General features: G+C 46.2%; 1 protein-coding gene across 4 annotated transcripts in view; it reads right to left on the reverse strand.

Moving 5' to 3' along the window:
* The window catches only part of LOC135219238 (RING finger protein 207-like), a 206,740-nt gene that overhangs the window by 82,379 nt on the left and 105,572 nt on the right, over positions 1-18,789 (reverse strand). The gene's annotated exons all lie outside the window — the stretch shown is intronic.

The following is an 18,789-nucleotide window of genomic DNA, read 5'->3' on the forward strand; positions in this document are numbered from 1 at the left end:
AGAGGAAGGGTTAAGGGGAGGAAGCCAGGTTAGGCGTGAAAGGAGGAAGGTTTAAGGGAATGGTTAGGCTTGAAGAGGAAGGGTTAGAAAGAAAGGTTAAATGCGTTGGAAAGAGGAAGGGTTTTAAGGGAGGAGGGTTAAGGGACTGAAAGAGGAAGGGTTAAGAAAGAGGAAGGAGTTTTAACGGCCGTGAAAGGAAGGAAAGGTTTAATAGGAAGGGGTTTAGGCGTGAAAAGGAGGACGGTTAGAAAGGAAGGGTAAGGGTGAAAGAGAAGGTTAAGAGGAAGGGTTTAGGAGAAGGGTTAGGCGTGAAAAGGGACTTGGTTAAGAGGAAGGGTAGGCGTGACAAGAGGAAGGGTTCATAGGAAGGGTTTTAGAGGCGTTGAAAGAGGATTGTTAAAAGGAAGGGGTTAAGGGCGTTGAAGGAGGAATGGGTTTAAGGGAACGGTTTAAGCGTGGAAGATGAAAGGGTTTAACGGAAGGAAGGGTTTTAGCGTGAAAGCGGAATGGTTAAGGGAGCAAGGGTTTAGGGGGCAATGAAAGAGGAAAGGGTTGAGAGAAGTGGTTTTTTAAGGGGTTAAAAGGAAGGGAAGGTTTAAGGGAGTAAGGGTTAGGCGTGAAAGAGGCAGGTTTAAGGAAAGGAAGGTTAAAGGCATGGAAAGGGAGGAGGGTTAAGGGGTGAAAATGGTTAAAGGGCGTTGAAAGGTACGAATATTTTAAGAGGAAAAAGGTTAGGAATTTGCAAGGAAGGATTGGTTAAGATGAGGTTCGCGTGAAAGGGAAGGTTTCAGGGAAATGGTTAGGCGTGAAAACAAAGGGTTTAAGAAGAAGGGTTTGCGTGAAGAGAATTGGTTAGAGGACGGTTAGGCATGAAAGAGGAAATGGGTTTAAGAGGCAGGTTAGGTTAAACAGAGGAAGGTTTAAGAGGACGGGTTAAGGTGGAAAGAGGTTAAGTTTAGGAAGGAAGGGTTTAGGCCGTGAAAGAGGATGGTTGAAGGAGGAAGGGTTTAGGCATTGAAAGGAGGAAGGGTTTTGGTTAAGGGAAGGTTAGGGCCGTGAAAGACGAATGTGTTAAAGAAGAAGGGTTTAGGGCTTGAATAGGCACTTGGTTAAGGAGGAAGGGTTTGTTGCGTGAATAAGGGGAGGGTTAAGGGGCTAAATGGGTTAGGCGTTTGAAAAGGCCGAAGGGTTTAGGCATTGAAGAGAATTGTTGAGAGGAAGGGTTAGGTGTGAGAGAGGAAGGTTTACAGGAAGTGTGTTTAAGGCATGGAACAGAGAAGGGTTTAAGAGGAAGGGTTAAGGCGTTGAAAGAGGAAGGGTTAAGAGGAAGTGCTTAGACACGAAGAGGAAGGGTTAAGAAAGGATGTTAGTTGCAAGGAGGAGGGTTAAGGGAAAGGGTTTAAGGCGGTTGAAGGAGGAGAGATAAGAGGAAGGGTTTGGCGTGTAAAGAGGATGGAGTTAGAGGAAGGGTTCATCTGGCAAAAGGAGGAAGGGGTTAAGGGAGGATTGTTAAGTGTGAAAGGAGGGAGGGTTTAGGATGAATGGTTTGGCGTGAAAGAGGAAGTGTTAAAAGGAAGGAAGGGTTTAAGGCTTGAAAGGAACGGGATTGGGTTTAAGGAGGAGGGGTAAGAGTAAGGGTTGGGCGTGAAATGGAAAGGGTTTAGGAAAGGAAGGGTTAAGCGTGAAAGAAGGTAATGGGTTAAGGGGAGGAAGGGGTTGGTGTGAAAGAGGATGGTTTAAGCGTAAGTTAAGGGCGTTGGAAGGGAGGTGGGTTTAAAGAGGCAAGGGGTTTCAAATGAGGAAGGGTTTTGGGCGTGAAAAAAGGAACGGGTTAGGTAAAGGAGGGTTAAGGCGTGGAAAAGAGGAATGGTGAAAGAGGAAGGGTTAGGTGTGAAGGGAGGATTTGGGTTTAAGGAGGAAGGGTTAGGCATGAAAGAGGAGGGTTAAGAAAGGAGGGTTAAGCGTTGAAGAGGATTGGGTTAAGGGGAGGGTAATTGGGCGTTGAAAGAGAATGGTTAAGAGAAGGTTAGGTGTGAAAGAGGATGGGTTAAGAGGAGGGTTTAGGCATGAAACAGGATGGTTAAAGGGAAGGGAAGGGTTAACGGGGCAATGGGCAAGAGGATTTCGGGGTAAGGAGAAGAGGTTAGTCGTGGAAAAAAGGTGGGGTTTAAAGAAGGAAAAAAAAGGGTTGGCGTCAAGGAGGAAGGTTTAAGGGAGGGTTAGGTGTGAAAGAGGACGGGTTGGGTTGAAAGGAGGATGGGTTAGGAGGAAGGGTTTAGGTATGAAAAAATAGCGGATTAAGAGGAAGTTTTAAGGCGGAAAGAAGGAAGGGTTAAAGGCAGGGTTTTTGTTGAACAAAAATAGATTAGGAAGGGAAGGGTTTAGGCGTGAAAGAGCATGGGCTTAAACGAGGAAGGGGTTTGGTGTGAAGAGGAAGGGTTAAGGGGAGGAGGGTTTAGGCATGGAAGAGGTAAAGGTAATGAGGAATGGTTAGGTGGGAAGAGGAAGTGGTAAGAGGAAGGTTCAGGACGTGCACGAGGAAGGGTTAAAGGAGGACGGGTTAGGCGTGAAAGGGAGGACCGGTTAATGAGGAGGGTTTAGGTGTGAAAGAGGAAAGGTTAAGAGGAAAGGTTAGGTGTGAAAGAGGAAGGGTTAAGAGGAAAGGTTTAGGCCTGTAAGAGGATGGGTTAAGAGGAAGGGTTTAAGCATGAAAGAGGAAAGGTTAAGAGGAAGGGTTAGGTGTGAAAGAGGAAGTGTTAAGAGGAATGGTTTAGGCGTGAAAGAGGAAGGTTTAAGAGGACGGGTTTAGGCGTGAGAGAGGAAGGTTTAAGAAGGGGTTTAAGGCATGTAATAGGATGGGTTAAGAGGAAGGTTTTAGGTGTGAAAGAGGAAGTGTTAAGAGGAATGGTTTAGACGTGAAAGAGGAAGAGTGAGGAGGAAGGGTTTAGTCGTGAAAGAGGAAGTGTTAAGAGGAATGGTTTAGGCGTGTAAGAGGATGGGTTAAGAGGTAGGGTTTAGGCGTGAAAAATGAAGGTTTAAGAGGAAGGGTTTAGGCGTGAAAGTGGAAGGATTAGGCGTGAAAGAGGAAGGGTTAAGAGGAAGGGTTTAGGTGTTAAGAGGAAGGTTTAGCCATGAAGATGAAGGGTAAGAGGAGGGGTTACAGCGTGAAAGGATGAAGTTTTAAGAGGAGGGTGTTAGGGCGTGAAGAGAAGGGTTTAAGAGGATGGTCTAGGCGTGAAAGAGGAAGGCTTAGGGCGTGAAAGCGGCAGTTTTAGAGGAACGGGTTTATGTGTTAAGAGGAAGGGTTTAGTCCGGGGGGGGGGAAAGAGGACGGTAAGAGGATGTTAGGTGTGGAAAGAGGAAGGGTTAGAGAAGGGTTAATATGAAAGTTGAAGGTTATAGATAGGGTTAGGGTGAAAGAAGATGCGTTTAAAGAGGAAGGAGTTTTAGCCTGAAGAGGAAGGTTATGAGAAGGTTTAGGTGTAGAAAGAGGTGGGTTAAGAGGTAGGGTTATAGGCGTGTAAGAGGATGGGTTCAAGACTGGTTAGGCATGAAAGAGGAGTGTTAAGAGGAAGGTTTTAGGCGTGAAAGAGGATGGGTTAAGAGGGTAGTTTTAGGCGTGAAAGCGGATGGCTTAAGAGGAAGGTGTTTAGCATAAAAGAGGACGGGTTAAAGGAGAGGGTTGGCTGGAACGAGGTATGGGTTCAGAGGAAGGGTTTTAAGGCTGAAAGAGGAAGGGTTAAGAGGAAGGGTTTAGGCATGAAAGAGGATGGGTTAAGAGGAAGGGTTAGGCGTGAAAGAGGAAGGGTTAAGAGAAGGGTTAGGTGTGAAAGAGGAAGGGTAAGAGGACGGTGGTTTAGGCGTGAAAGAGGATGGGTTAAGAGGAAAGGGTTTAGTCCTGGAAAGAGGAAGTGTTTAAGAGAAGGGTAGGTGTGAAAGAGGAAGGGTTAAGAGGAAGGGTTAAGGCGTGCAAGAGTAGGTCAAGAGGAAGGGTTTAGGCGTGAAAGAGACGGTTTAAGAGGAAGGGTTTAGGCTTAAAGAGATGGGTTGAGGAAGTTTAGGGCGTGGAAGAGGCATGGGTTAAAGGAAGTGTTTAGGCATGAAAGAGGAAGGGTTAAGATGAAAGGTTTTAGGCGGGAAGAGGTGGGTTTAAGAGGAAGGGTTAGGCATAAAGGAAGGGTTAGGGGAAGGTTTAGGCCTGAAGAGGATGGGTTTAAGAGGAAGGGTTTAGGCCAATGAAGAGGAAGGTATATAAGAGAAGGTTAGGTGTGAAGAGGAAGGGTTAAGAGGAGGGTTTATCGTGAAAAGGATGGGTTAAGGAAGGGTTAGGCGTGAGAGAAGGGTTAAGAGGAAGGGTTAGGTGTGAAGAGAGGGTGAAGGGAAGGGTTGTACGGTGTGAAGAGGATGTGGTTAAGAGGAAGGGTTTAGGCATGAAAGAGGAAGGGTTAAGAGGAAGGGTTTAGACGTGAAAGAGGATGGGTTAAGAGGATGGGTTTAGGTGTGAAAGAGGAAGGGTTAAGAGGAAGGGTTTAGGTGTGAAAGAGGATGGGTTAAGAGGAAGGGTTTAGGCATGAAAGAGGAAGGGTTAGTGAAGGAGTTTAGCATGAAGCGGAAGGGTTAAGAGGAAGGTTTTAGGCATGAAAGAGAGGGTTAAGTTGTTGAAAGAGGAAGGGTTAAGAGGAAGGGTTTAGCTGAAAGAGGGAAGGGTTAAGAGGCCGGGTTTAGGTGTGGAAAGAGGAAGGGTAAGAGGAAAGGGGTTTTCGCGTGAAAGAAGAGGGTTAAGAGAGGGTTTAGGCATGTAAAGAGGAAGGGTTTAAGAGAAGGGTTTAGGTGTGAAAAAGGAAGGGTTAAGAGCATGGTTTTAGGCATGGAAAGAGGAAGGGGTTAGAGGAAGGGTTTTTAGGCGTGAAAGAGGATGGTTTAAAGGAAGGTTTTAGCATGAAAGGGAAGGGTTTCGGCGTGAAAGAGGATGGGTTAAGAGAAAGGTTTTAGGCATGAAAGAGAAGGGTTTAAGATGAGGGGTTTAGTCGTGAAAGAGGGATGGGTTAAGAGGAAGGGTTGTATGCGTGAAGCGGAAGGGTTTACGGCTTGAAAAGAGATGTTACGTGGAAGGGTTTAGGCCATTAAGAGTAAGGGTTAAGAGCAGGGTTTAGGGCATAACGAGGATGGTTTTAGAGGACGGGTTAAGGCGTGAAAGAGGATGGGTTAAGAGGAATGGTTAGGCGTGCAAGAGGGAATGGTTAAGAGGAAAGTTTTTAGGTGTGAAAGAGGCTGGTTTAAGAGGAGGGTTAGGAATGAAGAGGAAGGGTTAAGAGAAGTAGTTTAGGTTTAAAAGAGGAAGGTTAAGAGGAGGGTTTAGGCGTGAAAGAGGAAGGTTTAAGAGGAAGGGTTTAGGCATGAAAAGAGGATGGGTTAAGAGGAAGGTTTTAGGCATGGAGAGATGGGTTTTAAGAGGAAGGTTTAGGTTTTGAAAGAGATGGGTTCAGATAAAGGCTTTAGGCATGAAGAGATGAGGTTAGAGGAAGGGTTAAGCGTGAAAGAGAATGTAAGGAAGGGTTTTTAAGAGAAAGGTTTAGGCATGAATCGGAAGGGTTAGAGGAAGGGTTTAGGCGTGAAGAGTAATGGGTTAAGAGGAATGGTTTAGGCAGTGAAAGAGGATGGTTAAGAGGAAGTTTACCGTTGGAAAGAGGAAGGGTTTAGAGGAAGGGTTTTAGGCGTGGAAAAGAGGATGGGTTAAGAGGAGGTTTAGGCAATGAAAGAGGATGGGTTAGAGGAAGGGTTAGGCGTGAAAGAGGAGGGTTAGAGGAAGGGTTTAGGGGTCAAAGAGATGGGTTTGAGGAAGGTTTTAGGGTGACATAGAAGAGGGTTAAGCAGGAAGAGTTTGGGGGTTGAAAGACAGGATGGGTTAGAGAGGGGTTTAGGGGTAAAGAGGATGGGTTAAGAGGAAGGTTTAGGGTGAAAGAGGATGGGTTAAGAGGAAGGGTGATTAGGCAATGAAGAGAAGAGGTTAGCGGAAGATCTTAGCGGAAGAGGATGGTTAAGAGGAGGTTAAGGCATGAACGAGGAAGGGTTAAGAGGAAGGTTGAAGGCGTAAAGAGGAAAGGGTTCGAGAATGTGAGTGTGTAAAGAGCAAGAGGTTTAAGAGAAGGTTTTAGGCGTGAAAGAGGAAGGTTTAAGAGTAGGGTTAGGTGTGAAAGAGGATGGGTTTAAAAGGTTAGGTGTTACAGAGAAAGGGTTAGAAGAAGGGTTTAGCGTGAAAGCGGAAGTGTTAAGAGATGGTTAGGTGTGAAAGAGGAAGGGGTTTTAAAGAGAAGGGTAGGTGGTGAAAGAGGAAGGTTAAGAAGAAGGGTTTAAGAGTCGTAAGAGGAAGGGATTAAGGAAGGGTTTCGGTGTGATAAGAGGTATGGGTTAAGAGGAATGGTTAAGAGGAAGGGTATATGGAGTGAAAGGGAAGGGTTTAAGAGTAAAGGGATTCGGCGGTGAAGAGAGAAGGGTTAGAGAAGGGTTGAGCCGAAAGAGGAAGGGTTAAGAGGGGAGTTCGTCTGTGAAAAGCAGGAAGTGTTAAGAGGAAGGGTTTAGGCGTGAAAGAGGAAGGTTAAGAGGAGGGTTAGGCGTGAAAGAGGACGGTTTAAGAGGAGGGTTTATGCCGTGAAAGAGAAGAGTTAAGGAGGAAGGGTTAGCATGAAAAGATTAGGGTTAAGAGGAAGGGTTAGGCGTGAAGCGGAACTGTTAAGGAGGAAGGGTTAGCGTGAACGAGGAAGGGTTTAAGAGGAGGGTTTTAGCAGAAAGACGAAGGGTTAAGAGGGAGGGTTTAGGGCATGCAAGAGGCAGGGTTTGAGGAAGGGTTAGGGGGGAAAGAGAGGAGGTGAGAGGAGTGTTTTAGGGCCGTGAAAGAGGAAGGTTTAAGAGGAGGGTTTAGGCATGAACAGACGAATGGTTAAGAGGAAGGGTTTCGGGCAAATGAAGAGGACAAGGTTTGAGAGGAAGGGTTTAGGCGTGAAGGTAGGTTAAGGGTGAAAGCAGGAAGGGTTAGAGGAAAGGGTTTTAAGGCGTGAAGGAGGCAGAGTTTAAGAGATGGTTTAGCATGAAAGACGAAGGGTTAAGAGAAGGGTTTTAGCATGAAAAGAGGAAGTGTTGAGAGAGGGTTTAGGCGTGAAAGAGGAAGGGTTAGGGGTGAAGAGGAAGGGTGGGGTGAAACGAGGAAGGGTTAAGAGGAAGGGTTAGGCGTGAACGAGGAAGGTTAAGAGGAATGGTTTAGGCTTGAAAGAGGAGGGTTGAGAGGAAGGGTTCGGGCGTGAAAGATGAGAGGTTTTAAGATGAAGGTTTAGGCAGGAAGACGAAGGGTTAAGAGGAAGGGTTTAGCACGAAAGAAGAAGGGTTGAGAGGAGGGTTAGGTGTTAAAGAGGATGGGTTAAGAGGAAGGGTTGGTGTGAAGAGACGAAGGGTTAAGAAGAGGGTTAGGCGTGAAAAGAGAAGGTGTTAAGAGGAAGGTGGTTAGGTGTTAAAGAGGACGGGTTAAGAGCGGGGTAGGTGTTTAAGGAGAAGGGTTAAGAAAAGGGTTTAGGCGTAAAAGAGGAAGGGTTAAGAGGAGGTTTAGGTGTGAAGAGGAATGGGTTAAGAGGCAGGGTTAAGAGGAAAGGGTATAGGAGTGAAAGAGTAATGGTTAGAGGCAGGTTACGGAAGAGGAAGGGTTAAGAGGAAGGGTTAGGCCTGAAAGATAGACGTGTTATGAAGAGGATTTGGCGTGAAGAGGAAGTGTTAAGAGGAAGGGTTTAGCGTGAAGAGAAGGGTTAAGAGGAGGGTTATAGCGTGCAAGAGGATGTTTAAGAGGATGGTTTATTGCGTGGAAAGAGGAATAGTTAAGAGGAATGGTTAAGGCATGAAAGATTGAAGGGTTAGAGGAAGGGTGAGGCATGAAAGATGAAACCTGTTAAGAGGAAGGGTTAGCGTGGAAAGAGGAAGGTTTAAGAGGACGGGTTTAGTGCATGAAGACGAAGTGTTTAGAGGGAGTGTTTTAGGCAATTAAGAGGAGGTTGAGAGGAAGGGTTTAGGCGTGAAAGAGTAAGGGTTTAGTGTTAACGAGGAAGGGTTGAGAGGAATGGGTTTAGGCGTGAAAGGAAGTTTAGAGTAAGAGTTTAGGCCATGAAAGACGAGGGTTAGAGGAAGGTTTTAAGGCGAAAAGAGGAGGGTTGAGAGGAGGGTTTAGGCTGAAAAGAGTAAGGGTTAGGGGTGAGAGGAAGGGCTTGAGAGGAATGTTTTAGAGGCGTGACTAGAGGCAGGTTTAAGAGGAGGGTTTCAGGCATGAAAGCCGAAGTTTAAGCGGAAGGGTTTAGCATGAAAGGGAAGGGTTGAGAGGAAGGTTTAGGCGTGCCAGAAGGAAGGGGTAGGGGTGAAAGGAGGAAGGTTTTAAGGAGGAGGGTTACGCGTTGAAAGAGGAAGGTTTATAGGAAGGTTTAGGCTTGAAGAGGAAGAGTTGAGAGGAAGGGTTAGGCGTGAAGAGGAAGTTTAGAAGGAAGGGTTTAGAGGCTTGAAGAGGAAGAGTTAAGAGGAGGGTTAGACATGAAATGATTAGGGTTAAGAGAAGGGTTAGGCCGTGAAAGAGGAGGGTCAGGGAAGGGTTTAGGCATGAAAGACGAAGGGTTTAAGAGGTAGGGTATTAGCATGAAAGGAAGGTTAGGTTTGAAAGAGGAGGGTTAAGAGGAAGGGTTTTGGCGTGAAGAGGAAGGTTTTAAGAGGAAGTTTTCAGGCATGAAGACGAGGGGTTTAGAGGAGTGGTTTAGGCATGAATGAGGAATGGTTGCGAGGAAGGGTTGGCGTGAAAGAGGAAGGTTTAAGAGGAGGGTTTAGGTGAAGGAGGATTGTTAATCAGGGAAAGGAGGTAGGCGTGAAAGAGGAAGGTTACGTGGAAGGGTTAGGTGTGAAGAGGACGGGTTAGAGAAGGGCTGGTAAAGAGGAAGGTTTTAGAGGAAGGTTTAGAGCAAGAAAGAGAAGGTTTAAGAGGAAGGGTTAGGCATGAACGGAGAAGGGTTACAAATGGGGGTTAGGTGTGAAAGAGGCAGGGTTAAGGGGAAGTGTTTGGGGTGAAAGATGAAGTGTGTTTAAGAGGAAAGTTAGCATGAACTAGAAAGGCTATGAGAGGAATGGTTTGGCGTGAACGGGAAAGGTTAAGAGGAAGGCTTAGGCCATGAAAGGAGTAAGTGTTAGAGGAAGGGTTAGGCATGAAAGAGGAGGTTTTAAGAGGAAGGGTTAGGCATGGAAAGGAATGGTTAAGGAAGGTTAGGCATAAAGAGGAAGGTTTAAGAGGGAGGGTTGGTGGTGAAAGAGGAAGGTTAAGAAAAGGTTAAGAGGAAGGGTAAGCGGGAAAGAGGAATCGTTAAGAGGAAGGGTTAGCTTGAACGAGAATGGTTAGAGGAAGGGTTAAGGCGGAAAGAGGAATGGTTAAGTAGGAAGGGTTTAGGATGCTGAAGAGGAAGGTTTAAGAGGAAGGGTTTAGGCATGAAAGAGAAGGGTTGAGAGGAAGGGTTAGGGGTGAAAGATAATGGTTAAGAGGGAAGGGTTAGGCATAAAAGAGGAAAAGGTTGAGAGAATGGGTTAGGCAGGGTAAAGAGGAAGGTTTAATAGGACGGTTAGGCGTGAAAGAGGAGGAGTAAGAGGAAAGGGTTTTAGGCGTGAAATAGGAGGTTAAGAAAGGGTTAAGGCGTGAGGGGAAGGGTTAAAGGGGAACGGTTAAGCGTGGGAAGATGAAGGGTTAAGAGGAGGGTTTAGGCGTGAAAGAGAAGGGTTTAAGAGGAAGGGTTTTTAGTGCATGAAAGAGGAAGATAAAGAGGAGGCTTAGGCGTGAAAAGGAAAGGGTAGAGGAAGGGTGTAGGCTGAAAGAGGAGGGTTAGGGGAACGGTTAGGCATGAAAGAGGGAAGGGTTAAGACAGGAAGGGTTAGGCATGAAAGAAGGAGGGTTAAGAGGAAGGTTTAGGCCATGAAGATAAAAGGGTTAAGTCGAAGTAGGTGTGAAAGAAAAGGGTTATGATGAAGGGTTAGCTGAAAGAGAAGAGTTTGAGAGGAAGGGTTGGGTGAAAGAGGAAGGTTTAAGAGGAAGTTTTAGGCATGACAAGAGGAAGGTTAAGGAGGAAGGGTTGGGGTGAAAGAGGAAGGGTTAAGAGGAAAGGGATTCAAGCATGAAAGAGGAGTTTAAGAGGAAGGGTTAAGGCATGAAAGGGAAGGGTTTAATCGTGAAAGACAATGGTTAAGGGAAGGGTTTAGGACGTGAAAGAGGAATGGTTATAGAGGAGGGTTGGCATGAAGAGGAAAATTTTGCTAGGAATGGTTAGGGTGAAAGAGGAGGTTTAGAGGAAGGGTTAGGGGTGAAAGAGGAGGTTTTAATAGGAAGGGTTTGGCGGAAAGAGAAGGGTTTCAGGGTAACCCGGTTAGTCGTGAAAGACGATGGGTTAGAGGAAGGGGTTTAGTAGGCACATGAAAGAGGAATGGTTAAGAGGAAGGTTAGGCATGAAGAGGACAGGTATGAGAGTCAGGGTTAGGGGTGAAAGAAGGAAGGTTTTAAGCGGAAGGTTTAGGGGTGAAAGAGGGAGGTTTAAGATGAAGGGTTAGCGTGAATATGAATGGTAACGAGGAAGGGATTTAGAGGATGGGAAAGAGGAATGGTTTAAGAGTAAGGTTAGGCGATAAAGAGGAAGGGTTAAAGGGGAAGGGGTTTGAGGCTAATGAAATTTTGAAGGAAGGGTTGGGGAGAGGAGGGTTTAGGGGTGAGAGAGGAAGGTTTCAAGAGGAAGGGTTAGGCATGAAAGGGGAAGGGAAGGGTTAAGATGGAAGGGTTTAGGCATGAAAGGAGGAACGGGTTCGAGGAAGGGCCTTAGGGACACGAAATAGGAAGGGTTTAAGAGGTAAGGGTTAGGTGTGAAAGAGGAAGGGTTAAAGAGGAAGGGGTTAGGCGATCGAAACAAGGAGGTAAAGGTTGAGAGGATGGGTTAGGGGTGAAAGAGGAACTGGTTTAAGAGGGAAGGGGTTAGGCGTGGAAGAGGAAGGGTTAAGAGGAAAGAGTTATGGCTGTGAAAGAGGAAGGTTTTAAAGAGGAAAGGGTTAGGCGTGAAAGAGGAAACGGGTTTAAGAGGAAGAGTTAATGGCGTTGGAAAGAGGAATCGGTTTAAGAGGAAGGGTTAGGGCGTGTAAGAGGAAGGGTTAAAGGAAAGGGAAAGGTTTTTATGCGTGAAAGAGGAAGGGGTTAAGAGGGTGGGTAAGGGTGTGTGAAACGAGGATGGGTTTAAGAGGAACGATTAGTTAGGCGGTTGAAAAGCGGAAGGGTTAAGAGGAAGGGGTTTAGGTCGTGAAAAGAGGAAGGGTTAAGACGGAAGGGTAATGGCGTGGAAAGAGGAAGGGTTAATAGGGGGTGGGTTAGGAGGAAGGGTTAGGCGTGAAAAAGGAAGGGTTAAGAGGAAGGGTTAGGCGTGAAAGAGGAAGGGTTAAGAGGAAGGGTTTAGGCGTGAAAGAGGAATTGTTAAAAGGAGGGGTTAGGCGTGAAGGAGGAAGGGTTAAGGGGAACGGTTAAGCGTGGAAGATGAAGGGTTAAGAGGAACGGGTTTAAGGCGTAAGAAAGGGGGTTAAGGAAGGGTTAAGTGGGGAAGGGTTTAGGCAATGAAAGGAGGAAGGGTTGAGAGGAAAGGGTTAGGGTGGGGGGGGGGGGGGGGGGGGGGGGTGGGGTTGTCGGGGGTGGTGAAGGGGAAAGGAGGGAAGGTTTAAGGAAGGTAAGGGTTAGGCCGTGAAAGAGGAAATGGTTAAGTAAGGAAGGGTTTAAGGCATGAAAGAGGAATGGGTTTAAGGGTAATGGTTAGGCGTTTTGAAAAATAACTAATAGTTAAATGGGAAAATGGTGGTTTTTAGGGAATGAAAGAGGATTGGTTAAGAGGAAGGGTTAGGAGTGAAAGAGGAAGGGTTAAGGGGAATGGTTAGGCGTGAAAGACAAAGGGTTAAGAGGAAGGGTTTAGGCGTGAAAGAGGAATGGTTAAGAGGAAGGGTTAGGCATGAAAGAGGAAATGTTTAGAGGAAGGGTTAGGGGTGAAAGAGGAAGGTTTAAGAGGAAGGGTTAGGGGTGAAAGAGGAAGGTTTAAGGGAATAAGGGTTTAGGCGTTGAAAAGAGGAATGGGTTTAAGAAGGAAGGGTTTAGGTCATTGAAAGAGGAAGGGTTTAATGGGTAAACGGTTTAGGCGTGAAAGACGAATGGTTAAGAGGAAGGGTTTAGGCGTGAAAGAGGAATGGTTAAGAGGAAGGGTTAGGCGTGAAAGAGGAAGGGTTAAGGGGAATGGTTAGGCGTGAAAGACGAAGGGTTTAGGCATGAAAGAGGAATTGTTGAGAGGAAGGGTTAGGGGTGAGAGAGGAAGGTTTAACAGGAAGGGTTTAGGCATGAAAGAGGAAGGGTTAAGAGGAAGGGTTTAGGCGTGAAAGAGGAAGGGTTAAAGGAATGAGTCGCTTTAGGAAACCACGAAAGATGGAAAGGGTTAAGAGGAAGGGTTAGGTGTGAAAGAGGTAAGGGTTTAAGAGGAAGGGGGTTTTAGGCGTGAAAGGAGGAAAATAAGAAGGAAGGAAGGGTTTAGGCGTGAAAGAGGATAGGTTAAGAGGAAGGGTTCATCTGCAAAAGAGGAAGGGTTAAGAGGAATGTTTAGGTGTGAAAGAGGAAGGGTTAAGAGGAATGGTTAGGCGTGAAAGAGGAAGGGTTAAGAGGAAGGGTTAGGCGTGAAAGAGGATGGGTTAAGAGGAAGGGGTAAGAGGAAGGGTTTGGGCGTGAAAAATGAAGGGTTAAGAGGAAGGGTTAAGCGTGAAAGAGGATGGTTAAATAAGGTTAAGGGTTAAGGGTGAAAGGTGGATGGGTTTAAGGGATTAAAGGGTTAGGCCGTGGAAAGGTGGATGGGTTAAGCGCGAGGAAGGGGTAAGGGTTAAGGTAAGGGTTTGGGCGTGAAAACAAGGAAGGGCTTTAAGGGGGGGGGTTTTGAGGGATAGGCGTGAAAGAAGGAATGGGTTAAGGAATAGGAAGGGGTAATAGGAAGGATGTTGTAAATAAGAGGGATAGGGAGTTAAGAGGCAAGGGTTTAGGTCAATGAAATGAAATGGAAGGGTTAATAGGAACGGGTTTAGGCGCGTGAAAGAGGAAGGGTTAAGGGGGAGGGTTAGGCGTGAAAGAGGAATGGTTAAGAGGAAGGGTTAGGTGTGAAAGAGGATGGGTTAAGAGGAAGGGTTTAGGCATGAAAGAGGATGGGTTAAGAGGAAGGGTAAGGCATGCAAAGGAAGGGGAAGGGGTAAGGAGGAAGGGGTTTAGGCGTGAAAAAAGATGGGTTTAAGAAGGAAAGGGTTCTGGCGTTCAAAGAGGAAAAGGTTAAGAAAAGGGAAGGTTAGGTGTGAAAGAGGAAGGGGTAGGTGTGAAAGAGGATGGGGTTAAGAGGAAGGGTTTAGGTATGAAAAAATAAGGATTAAGAGGAAGGGTTTAGGCGTGAAAGAGGAAGGGTTAAGAGGAAGGGTTTAGGTGTGAAAAAATAAGGATGTAAGTAGGAATGGGTTTAGGCCGTGAAAAGGAATGGGTTAATGGGTTAAGAGGAAGGGTTTAGGGGTTGAAATAGAATGGAAGGTTAAGAGGTGGGTTTAGGCATGAAAGATGGAAAAGGTTAAGAGGAAGGGGTTGTGGTAGTGGAAAGAGGCCGGGTTAAGAGGAAGGGTTAGGCGGTTGAAAGATGGAAGGGTTAAGAGGAAGGGGTTGAGGGCGTGAAAGAGGAAGGGTTTATGAGGAATGGGGGTTTAGGTCGTGAAAGAGGAAAATGGTTAACGATGAAAAAAAGGTTAGGTGTGAAAAGGAAGGGAAGGTTAAGAGGAAAGGCTTTAGGTCCTGTAATCTAGGATGGGTTTAAGGGGAAGGGAAGGGTTTTAAGCATTGAAGAGGAAAGGTTAGAGGAAGGGTTCGGTGTGAAAGAGGAAGTGTTAAGAGGAATGGTTTAGGGCGTGAAAGAGGAAGGGTTTAAGAGGACAGGGTTTAGGCGTGATAGAGGAAGGTTTAAGTAAGAATGGGTTTGTTAGGCATGGTAATAGGATGGGTTGGTTAAGAAGGAAGGTTTTAGGTTGTTGAAATGAGGAAGTGGTTCAAGAGGAAATGGTTTAGACTGTGAAAAGGAACGGGAAAGGTGAGGAGGAAGGGTTTAGTCGGAATGAAAGAGGAAGTGTTAAGAGGAATGGTTTAGGCGTGTAAGAGGATGGGTTAAGAGGTAGGGTTTAGGCGTGAAAAATGAAGGTTTAAGAGGAAGGGTTTAGGCGTGAAAGTGGAAGGTAATTAGGCGTTGAAAAGAGGAAGGGTTTAAGAGAAGGGTTTTATGGTGTTTAAAGAGGAAGGGTTTAGCCAGAATGAAAGAGGAAGGTTTAAGAGGAGGGGGTTAAGGCGTGAAAGATTGAACGGTTTTAAGAGGACCGGGGTTTAAAGGGTTTCGTGGGAGGGAAGAGGAAGGGTTAAGAGGAATGGTTTAGGCGTGAAAGAGGAAGGGCTTAGGCGTGAAAGAGGAAGGTTTAAGAGGAAGGGTTTAGGTGTTAAAGAGGAAGGGTTTAGCCGTGAAAGAGGACGGGTTAAGAAGAATGGTTAGGTGTGAAAGAGGAAGGGTTAAGAGAAGGGTTAAGTATGAAAGAGAAGGGTTTAAGAGAAGGTTTGCGGTTGAAAGAGGGAATGGGGGGGGGCGGTTTTAGCTGTAAATAGAGGAATGGGTTAGGCCCTTGAAGGAGAAAGGGTTCTGAGGAGTGGTTTTAAAGGTTGTGGAAAGAGGTGGGTAAGAGTTGTTTTAGGGCGTGTAAGGAGGGTGGTTAAGGGATTAAGGGTAGCATGAAAGAGGAAGGGTTAATTGGGGGGGTGAGGGGAAGGGTTTTTAAGGTGTGAAACAAGAGGATGGGTTGGAGTAGGAGGGTTTTAGGGCTTTGGAGATGAATGGGTTTAAGAGGAAGTGGGTTTAAGGCATGAAGGGAGAAGGGTTTAAGGCGTAAGTGAAAGGGTTTTAGGCGGGAAAGGGAGGGATGGGTTAAGAGGAATGGTTTAGGCGTTGAATCGAGGAAGGGTTAAGAGGAAGGTTTAGGTGTGAAAGAGGATGGTGAAGAGGAAGAGGTTTTTAGCATGGGAAAGAGGAAGGGTTTAAGGAGGAAGGTTAGGGACGTGAAACAGAGGATTGGGTTAAGGGATGGGTTTTAAGGTGTTTTGAAAGGCGGAAGGGTGGAAAGGAGGAATAGGGTTAGGTGTGAAAAGAGGATGGGTTAAGAGGAAGGTTAGGCATGGGAAAGGGAAGGGTTAAAGAGGAAGGGTTTCAAGGCATGGAAAAGAGGAAGGGTTAAGAGGAAGGGTTTAGGCATGCAAAAGAAGGAAGGTTAAGGGTTCGGGAAAGAGGAAGGGTTAAGAGGAAGGGTTTAGGCACGAAAGGAGGTAAGGGTTAAAGAGGAAGGGTTTTTAGGTTGTGGAAGAGGGAAGGGGTAAGAGGAAGGGTTTAGGGCGGGTTGAAAGAGGCAGGTCTTAAGAAAGGAAGGGTTTAAGGGCAGAAAGAGGAAGGGTTAAAGAGGAAGGGTTTAGGTGTGAAAGCGGAAGGGTAGGGAAGGGTTTTAAGGCATGGAAAGGGAGGAAGGGTTAAGGAAGGAAGGGTTTAGGGCGGAAAGAGGAATGGGTTAAGAGGAAGGTTTAGGTTGTGAAAAAGAGGAAGTTTAGCGGGTTTGAAAGAGGATGGGTTTAAAGGAGAAAGGGTTTAGGCATGAAAGAGGAAGGGTTAAGAAATGAAGGGTTTAGGTCGTGAAGGAGGAGGGTTTAAGAGGAAGGGTTAGGCGGTGAAAGAGGGAAGGGTTTAGGCGTGAAAGGGGAGGATGGTTGTTAAGGAGGAAGGTTTAGCATGAAAGAGGAATGGGTTAAAGAGGAAAGGGTTTAGGCATGGAAAGAGGCTGGGTTAGGAGGAAGGATTAGGGCGTTGAAAGAGGAATGGCGTTAAGGAGGAAGGGTTTAGGCGTGAAAGAGGAAGGGGTTAAGAGGAAGGGTTTTAGGTTTGGTGAAAGCGGATGGTTAAAAGAGGAAGGGTTAGGGAATTGAAAGAGTAAGGGTTAAGAGGAACGGGTTTTAGGTGTTAAAAAGGAAGGGTTAAGAGGAAGGGTTTAGGGCGTGAAAGAGGAAGGGTAAGAGGAATGGGTTTAGGCATGAAAGGAGGATGGGTTTTAAGAGGACCGTGTTTAGGTTTATGGCGAAGAGGAGGGTTAAGAAAGGAAGGGGTTAAGGTTGAAAGAGGAAGGGGTTAAGGGGAAAGAAAGGCTTTAGGCATGGGAAAGGGATTGGTTCGAAGCGGAGGAAGGGTTAGGCGTTGAAAGAGGAAGGGTTAAGAGGAAGGTTAAGGGAGGAAGGGTTTAGGCATGGAAAATAGGATGGGGTAAGAGGAAAGGGATTTGTAGGCTTGAAAGAGGAAGGGTTTAAAGGAAAGGGTTAGGCGTGAAGAGGATGGGTTAAGAGGAAGGGTTAGGCGTGAAACGAAAGGAAGGGTCTAAGAAGGGAAGGTTTAGGCGTGAAAGGAGGATGGGGTTTAAGGAGGAAGGTTTAGGCATGAAAGAAGGGGGGAGGTTAATGAGGGAAGGGTTTAGGCGGTGAAAGAGGAAGGGAGTTAGAGGAACGGGTTTAGCATGAAAAGGATGGTAAAGAGGAAGGGTTTAGGCAAGCGAAGGAAGGGTTGAAGGAGGCAGGTGTTAAAGCGTGAAGGAGGATGGGTTAAGGGAGAAGGGTTAAGGCGGTGAAAGGAAGGGAAGGGTTAAGAGGAAGGGTTTAGGCATGAAAGAGGATGGGTTAAGAGGAAGGGTTTAGGCGTGAAAGAGGAAGGTTTAAGAGGAAGGGTTTAGGCGTGAAAGAGGAAGGGTTAAGAGGAAGGGTTCATGCGTGAAAGAGGAAGGTTTAAGAGGAAGGGTTCAGGCGTGATAGAGGAAGTTTATGAGGAAGGGTTTAGGTGTGAAAGAGGAAGGGTTAAGTGGAAGGGTTTAGGCGTGAAAGAGGAAGGTTTAAGAGGAAGGGTTTAGGCATGAAAGAGGAAGGTTTAAGAGGAAGGGTTTAGGTGTGAAAGAGGAAGGGTTAAGAGGAAGGATTAGGTGTGAAAGAGGATGGGTTAAGAGGAAGGGTTTAGGCGTAAAAGAGGAAGGTTTAAGAGGAAGGGTTAGGCGTGAAAGATGAACGTTTAAGAGGAAGGGTTAGGCGTGAAAGAGGAAGGGTTAAGAGGAAGGGTTTAGGCGTGAAAGAAGAACTTTTAAGAGGAAGGGTTAGGCGTGAAAGAGGATGGGTTAAGAGGAAGGGTTTAGGCGTGAAAGAGGAAGGTTTAAGAGGAAGGGTTTAGGCGTGAAAGAGGAAGGGTTAAGAGGAAGGGTTTCAGGTGCGTTGAAAGAGGAAGGTTTTAAGCGAGGTAACGGGTTCAGGCGTGATAGATGGAAGTTTTAAGAGGAAGGGGTTTAGGCGTGAAGAGGAAGGGTTAGGTGGAACGGGTTTAGGAGGCGTGAAAGAGGAAGGTTTAAGAGGAAGGGTTTAGGCATGAAAGAGGAAGGTTTAAGAGGAAGGGTTTAGGTGTGAAAGAGGAAGGGTTAAGAGGAAGGATTAGGTGTGAAAGAGGATGGGTTAAGAGGAAGGGTTTAGGTGTGAAAGAGGAAGGTTTAAGAGGAAGGGTTAGGCGTGAAAGAGGAAGGTGTAAGTGGAAGGGTTAGGCGTGAAAGAGGAAGGGTTAAGAGGAAGGGTTTAGGCGTGAAAGAAGAAGGTTTAAGAGGAAGGGTTAGGTGTGAAAATGGAAGGGTTAAGAGGAAGGGTTTTGGTTTAGGTGTGAAAGAAGTTTTTAAGGGTTAAGAGGAAGGGTTTAGGCTTGAAAGAGGAAGGTAAGGGGAGGAAGGGTTTAGGCGTTGAAAGAGGTTTAAGGGAAGGGTAGGGTTGTTGAAGAAGGGTTTAAGGGAGGAAGGGTTTAGGGTGAAAAGAGGAAGGGTTTAAGAGGAAGGGTTTAGGCTTGAAAGAGGAAGGGTTTTGAAAGAGGAAGGGTTTAAGGGTGAGAAGGGGTTTTTTAAGGTTTCAAGAGGAAGGGTTAGGCTTAAAGAGGAAGGTTTGAAGAGGAAGGGTAGGTTGAAAGAGGAAAGGGTTTAAGGGCGTGAGGAAGGGTGAGGATGAGGTGAAAGAGGAAGGGTTAAGAAGGAAGGGTTTAAGCTGAAAAGAAGGAAAGGTTTTAAGAGGAAGGGTTAGGTGGAAAGAGGAAGTTTAAGAAGAGGGTTTAAGGTGAAATTTAGGCGGGGGAAAGAGGAAGGGTTACGAGGAAGGGTTTTAGGCGTGAAAAGAGGAAGGGTTAGAAAGAGGAAGGGTTCAAGGCGTGAAAGGAAGGGAAGTTTAAGGAGGAAGGGTTCAGGGCGTTGAAATTAGAGGAAAGTTTAAGAGGAAGGGTTTAGGCGTGAAAGAGGAATGGTTAAGGTGGAAGGGTTTAAGGCGGAAAGAGGAGGTTTAAGGAGGAAGGGTTTTAGGCATAAAGAGGAAGTTTAAGAGGAAGGGTTTAGGTGTGGAAAGAGGAAGGGTTAAGAGGAAGGATTAGGGTCGTGAAAGAGGAAGGGTTAAGAGGAAGGGTTTAAGGTGTGAAAGAGGAAGGTTAAGAGGAAGGGGTAGGCCACGTGTAAAGAGGAAGGGTAAGTGAAAGGGTTAGGCGTGGAAAGAAGGAAAGGGTTAAGAGGAAGGGTTGTTTAGGCGTTGAAAGGAAGAAGTTTAAGAGGAAGGGTTAGGTGTGAAAATGGAAGGTT

This window comes from Macrobrachium nipponense, chromosome 1 (genome assembly GCF_015104395.2).
Source record: "Macrobrachium nipponense isolate FS-2020 chromosome 1, ASM1510439v2, whole genome shotgun sequence".
NCBI lineage: Eukaryota > Metazoa > Arthropoda > Malacostraca > Decapoda > Palaemonidae > Macrobrachium > Macrobrachium nipponense.